The following is a 6,000-nucleotide window of genomic DNA, read 5'->3' as shown; positions in this document are numbered from 1 at the left end:
AATTCCCTGACCCAGGGCAGAGGATATTGGAAGCTGAACATCCAAAGCTTGCAAGATAAAGGAGCAGGGGGGCGAGGCCTGGAGGTGTTGGCAGAATGGGAAAGCATCAGAGGGTTCTGTGGTTACCAGGGGGATTGGTGGGAGTCGGTGAGGGAGGAGTTGGCGGCTTTGTTCCAGCAGTCATGGAAACACCACAACATTAAAGAAACCAACAGTGCAAAGTCCTGCAGTGTCACCTGTGGGATTTCCACAAGAGCATCCAGGCAGGGGAGCCAGTCAGCGTGTGACTGTACGATCAGATCAAGCGACAGCTGCCCGAGTTCCAGGAGATGAGGCTGCAGTTGGCTGATATGAGCGGGAGCATCGAGTGAAGGGAGGACCAGACTCCCCTGACATTTTTGCAGCCTGCAGGGAATGGAGACAAAGCAGGGGGATGCAGGGACTCAGGGCAGGACCCACGGATCCGGTAGTGCAGGACCACAGTCACTGGAGGAGGAGAGAGAGTCCCGCGAGAGGAAGCTGATGGTGGGAAGCAATAAGTGCAGAGTGCAAACCAGCCAAGAGTCACAGGGGTCTAGAAAATGAAACAGCAGCAGGTCCCATGGTGTAATGGGCAGCACTCAAGACTTTGAATCCTGGAATCTGAGTTCAAATCTCAGTGGGACCTCGTGGTGACATGTTGCTTTGCTACAAAGCCCTGGAGCTCAATGTGTTTGGCTACCTTCTTTCAGGGTCAACTAGAGTGAGGTTTTTCTCTCCTGCTGGGTGACTGATGGCCACTGGAGATAGGTCTCTGGTCTGGCTGGTACAATGGGCGGCTATTGGTTGGTGGTCCCAGAACTTAACGGTCTGGCTAGAGATTCCTGTGGGGTGACCGGATGGTTGTTTCTCGCTGCTTCACCTGATGCCCACAACTTTGGTCCCTGCAGCTGCCACACTCTTCCTCTTGCCCACATGGCATTTAAAGGAAGGAGGGCCAGGGCCAGGCTTCATAGTCAGGGCTAGGCAGGAGGGAGGCAGAGTCCCAGGCGGGAGCCCAACACACCTCTCCTCCTCTGGGCACCTGGGGTGTTGTTCCCCCCTGTTCAGGCCCCCCTGGGGCCCTGCACTTCACACAGCTCTCCCTGATTTCAGCTGTTAGTGAGGGAGCCTCACTGCTAGCGCAGACTGGGCAGTTTGTTGCATGAGAGACACTGTCCCAAAGCAGGACTAATGCTTAGAGCTGGTTCTCAGTGATTTCAGCTCTGTTGGTCTGCAGGAAGACTCTCCATTGAGTCTTAACCAGCTCTGCTATTACACAGGGAAGAACAAAAGGGTCAAATGGGGCCTGGAAGCCTTAAGAAGAATCCACCCCACCGAGTACAACACTTGTCGCTACCTGCTCTCAGTTCCACTGAGAATGTTTTGGGGGTCACCCGTCGCCTGTATCAACCTAGGAGTCTCAGAGAATCCTAATTAACAGGTGCTCTAGTGGCGCAATTGGTTAGCACACAGTACTTATAGGGCAGTGCTGAGAGGAGCTATGCTGAGGTTATGAGTTCAAACCTCAGCTGGAGCACTGGTTTTCATTAACCAAGTGGCATCACCCCCTTATTTGGCCCTGTGGAATGTAGAATTCCAGCCCTGGGGACACTGAGAAGGGGAGGACACAAAAATGCCCCCTTCACTTATTACCTCCTCTCCAGAGCACAGCTCAGAATCTACAATCCTTTCTCCCTCCCAGACCCTGTGCCAGGATCCCTCAAGCAGAGCCTGGAGTCCTGCCCCTGGCGTCTGTACTATTGACAAAGACTAAGTGACAGGGACAAAACACTCAAATCCCGCCTGGTGCGGGGAGCCAGGTTTGCGCTTCAAATTCTGTCGTTCGTACATTTCCAGGTCTGGGAATGTCCCACAACAGCATTTAATGGGAAGCTGCCTGCAGAACAGTTACATTGCACAGAGCTCCTGTGGAGGAGGGGTGGGAATTAGTAACATTTTGAGGATTGTTTGGAAAATGAGCCTTTGCTGACAAGGTTTGTCTCTGTTCATATTTCACCTTCAGGTGTTATGTTGAGGGATCTTTAGTATATTTTTGTGAGGTTAATAACTATCTCCTCAACTTTATTTACTCAGCTTAAAAACTGGTCACTTGATTTTTGCATCTCCCTGTGAAAATACAACTGACGTGTGGCTTTCTACAGGGGGTCATGATGTTAAAGTTAAGGAATTCAGTCTCTGTACTTCTGGGGGGGTGGGTTGCTTTTTTACAGCTGCCTCAGGGCCAGGCACACTGGGCTGTTAGCTGCACCCACTGTCCTTGCCAGGGGCCCCTGCTGAACCCTGGGCGGCTGCACTGCAGTGCTGGGGTGACTGCAGGTGGAGAAGCTGCTGTGGAGCAATGTAGAGCAGGTGCAGGAAGGAGACGAGTTCACTATTCTCATTCTGAACTGCACAGTTTTCCAAATTTGGGACTAGATTCATAGATTCATAGACTTAAGGTCAGAAGGGACCATTATGATCATCTAGTCTGACCTCCTGCCCAATGCAGGCCACAGAATCTCACTCACCCACTCCTGTAACAAACCCCTAACCTATGTCTGAATTACTGAAGTCCTCAAATTGTGGCTTAAAGACCTCAAGGTGCAGGGAATCCTCCAGCAAGTGACCCGAGCCCCATGCCGCAGAGGAAGTCGAATGTCCGAGAACAATTCTAGGGGAAGGTGAACGCAGAGCAATGACACTGGAGATGCCCAGACCTCCAATAGGGGCAATGTGGAAATTAATAATGGGAAGATCATTTGTGAAATTAGTCGTCACTGACAAGATTTGTCTCTGTTCCTATTTCACGCTATGGTGTTAGTTAGAGGAATCAGTACAGATTTTTACTATATTAATTAAACACTTAATTTTATTTAATCAAGCCAAAAACTTAGTATCACTTATTTTTTCTCTGTCCTAGCAAGAATGAATTGAATTTTGTGACTTTCTGGAAAGTGCAGCGAGATTAAATGTGGGAAATTCAGTCTCTGTGTTTGTGAGCTGATGTTTTCCTCTCACAGGTCAGTGCCTGCATTGAAATACCAAGAGGGATCTAAGGGCTGGTGTACACTGGGCACTGAACTGACAGAGCGACGTCTCTCAGGGTGTGAAAAACCTGCACCCCAAACCCATAGAGTTAAGGTGACCTAAGCCCTGGTTAGATAGTGCTAAAGAAAAGGAAGAATTGTTCTGTCCATGTAGCTATTACAGGGATGAGAAAACCCCTCCAGTCACTGTCTACTCCAAAGTGCTATAGCAGTGCCACAGCAGCATTTTAAGTGTAGATGGAGTGAAACTTGATCTGGCTCCAGTTTGCACTGTGGATGCCCAGGGACTAAGACTACAGCAACAATAACAGCACAATACTTGCATAGTTGTCAGGATTTGAACCTGTGCAGGGAAACTCCAATGGATTTCTAAACTGTTACCTTAAGCGCTTGGCCACAACTACTCAATGTACAGGTGCTCTATTACATGATGATTCTGTTCTCACTGAATTGTCATTTGAAATTGCTCAGGCCAGCTTCCCCAGCACACTCATGGCTGCATTAGCGTAAGTGTGTCCTTGGCTGAACAGTGAGAATTCCTGCCCATTTCCCTTCCAGTTGGAGCAGGATTAGAGTGTGTTTGTGTGAACGACATTGCTGTAGATTGTTGTTCATTCCCCACTCTGACAATTCAGACAGTCCCTTTCCTATTCAAATCTCCAGCACATCGTTCCAATAGCAGGGGGCAGGATTTCTCTGGGGCACTGGGGGCTGGTGCGTGAATTCAGCATTGCATTCCACCCTTGATGTTTCATGGACTAACAACAGCAGAAGAAAGAAAGAGCCACGCCAGTATCTCCCTGGCAGGGATGCAGGTGCCACGTCTCCTCTGTCTGACTATCGCCATTGCAGGAGAGAAGGGTTCACTGGAATCGAATGCCCTGGCTCAGACCAGAGACACAGGAAGATTTTGCTGTTCATGGATCTGTGCAAAGGAAATTTTGTCTTTGTGTGAAACTGAGGTCGGAAATGAAACGTCCACATGGTGGCCCAATGCTCTAGGGAATGTGGGTGAAGGACTCGGGCTGAGAAATGATTTAACAGGGGTTTGTATCAATTCATTGTCCTGATTAAAATCTATGGCTAAAAGGCAGACATGTTGTTAGTAGTTGTACCTGTGTAGGGACACCCCAGTGGGTGTCAAGTCCATTGCCTTCACCAGGGGCAGTGGATTATTTTATCAAGGTACAAATTTCTTGGCGAAGGCCTAGGCTCCAGAGAAAACAATACACTGCTGATAAGAAAAAGTGCATAAAAAGATTTTGCAGCCACCATGGGCATAACTATGATGTGTCGTGTTTCACTCTTTATACCTGGCGCCACCTCCTTTCCCTTTAGCCTTGTAGTTGACCAAGGGCAAAGCTGAACATCTCTTCAGATAGCAGCTACACAGGGGTTTGATGTTGCTGCTTTCAGTCCTCTGGCTCTGCCGGGATAAGAAACAATTCAGGCTGTCACTGAACTAAAGGAGGAAGATCAGTTTTTGACAGGGAGAGGGACGCCTCCTCTTAAAGGTGTTTGTCTGGCTGGCAGTCCTGGTTCCCAGGTCTCGCCCGTAGGGCTCCAGCAGTTTTGGGACCGGGTCACCCCCTTGGCCCCACCTGCTGCCCCCAGGCGCTCCCCCCCAGGGGCCCCGGCAGTGCAGCGGAGCTGAGCAGCGTCTGCCTGCTCGCTCCAGTGGCTGCCGGCCCCTCCCCATGACAGGGCAGGGTGGGTCGGTGCCTCCACGTGCTGCCCCTGCCTTTTCACCCCTGTGGCCAATGGGACGCTGTGGGGGTGATGCAGCCCACCCTGCCTTGGAGCCCCAGGTAAGCGCCACACTCCTGACCCCCTTCCTGAGCCTGCACCCCCACCTCCTCCTCACATACTCCCTCCCACCCCTAAACTCTCTCCCAGAGACTGCACCCCCTCCCTCCACACTCCCCAGCCCCCAAACTCCCTCCGAGAGCCTGCACCCCCTCCCTCCACACCCCAAGTCCCCAAACCCCCTCCCAGAGCCTGCACCCCTCCCCCTTCCCACACACCCCCTCCTGCCTACCCGCAATCTTCCTCCCACAGCCCTCAACCCCACCCTTACTCCTGTTCCCCCTTCCTCCTGCCCCAGCCCAGAGCCTGCACCAGCACCCAAACTCCATCCCAGAGCCTGCAGCCCAGAACCCCTCCCCAACCCAAACTCCCTCCCAGAGCCTGCACCCCAATCCCCAGCCGCAGCCCAGGGCCTGCACCCTAGACCTCCTCCCCCCACCCAAACTCCCTCCCAGAGCCTTAGGCAGGTGAGGGGCGGAGTTTTGGGGGGCGGGTTCTGGGCGGTATGAGTGACATTATTGGCCCACTGGGAGGACTGGAGGACTGGCCCTGGCCCTAAGGTAAATTGTGGTTGAGACCCTGCTTTAAGGGATTGGAGCAACGCTGGAGAGACTGACGGGCAGGGAGCTGGGGAGCTGTGTGTGCCCCAAGGAGAGTTGTTGTTGTGCTCTGGTGACACAGAGCGGGGGTGGGGAGTTTGTAAACTGTGGTGTTTGTATAGAGATAAAGTTTACTAACCCCCAGGTTAAAAACTGTCCCTGCTCTGGGCTATACAGGACACTCTCTGTTGTGAGGGTAGCTCAGTGGGTGAATGTTTCCCTGCAGGGTAATGGGTTCCTAGTTCCAATCCAAGTGATTCCCTTTAAAAACCTTTTCGAATGAAAGAGCCATCTCCAGTATGTTCAGGAGTTCTCTGAATGGGGGCAGGGGGCTTGAAATGAATTTAAACACTCAGCATTTTCCTGTGCAAATGAATAAAGACCTAGCAGAGCTGTCCAGCAGCTGAAATCAGTTCCAGTCCTCGGCATCTCTAGGAGGGACACTCGGTAGCTGAGGCATGTGGGACACCTCTGTGGTGAGGACAGGTGAAAAAATGCTGGATTCAATGAAAGCTGAGACCATAGGA

General features: G+C 51.6%; 1 non-coding gene across 1 annotated transcript; it reads left to right on the top strand.

The window, feature by feature from the left end:
- Positions 1–595: 595 nt before the first annotated feature.
- On the top strand, positions 596–667 carry TRNAQ-UUG. Its single transcript has one exon. It is a non-coding gene; the product is annotated as a tRNA-Gln (tRNA).
- The last annotated feature ends 5,333 nt before the right edge of the window (positions 668–6,000 follow it).

This window comes from Mauremys mutica, unplaced genomic scaffold (genome assembly GCF_020497125.1).
Source record: "Mauremys mutica isolate MM-2020 ecotype Southern unplaced genomic scaffold, ASM2049712v1 001330F_np12_obj, whole genome shotgun sequence".
Lineage (NCBI taxonomy): Eukaryota > Metazoa > Chordata > Testudines > Geoemydidae > Mauremys > Mauremys mutica.
This window is presented reverse-complemented; position numbering and strand designations above follow the sequence as displayed.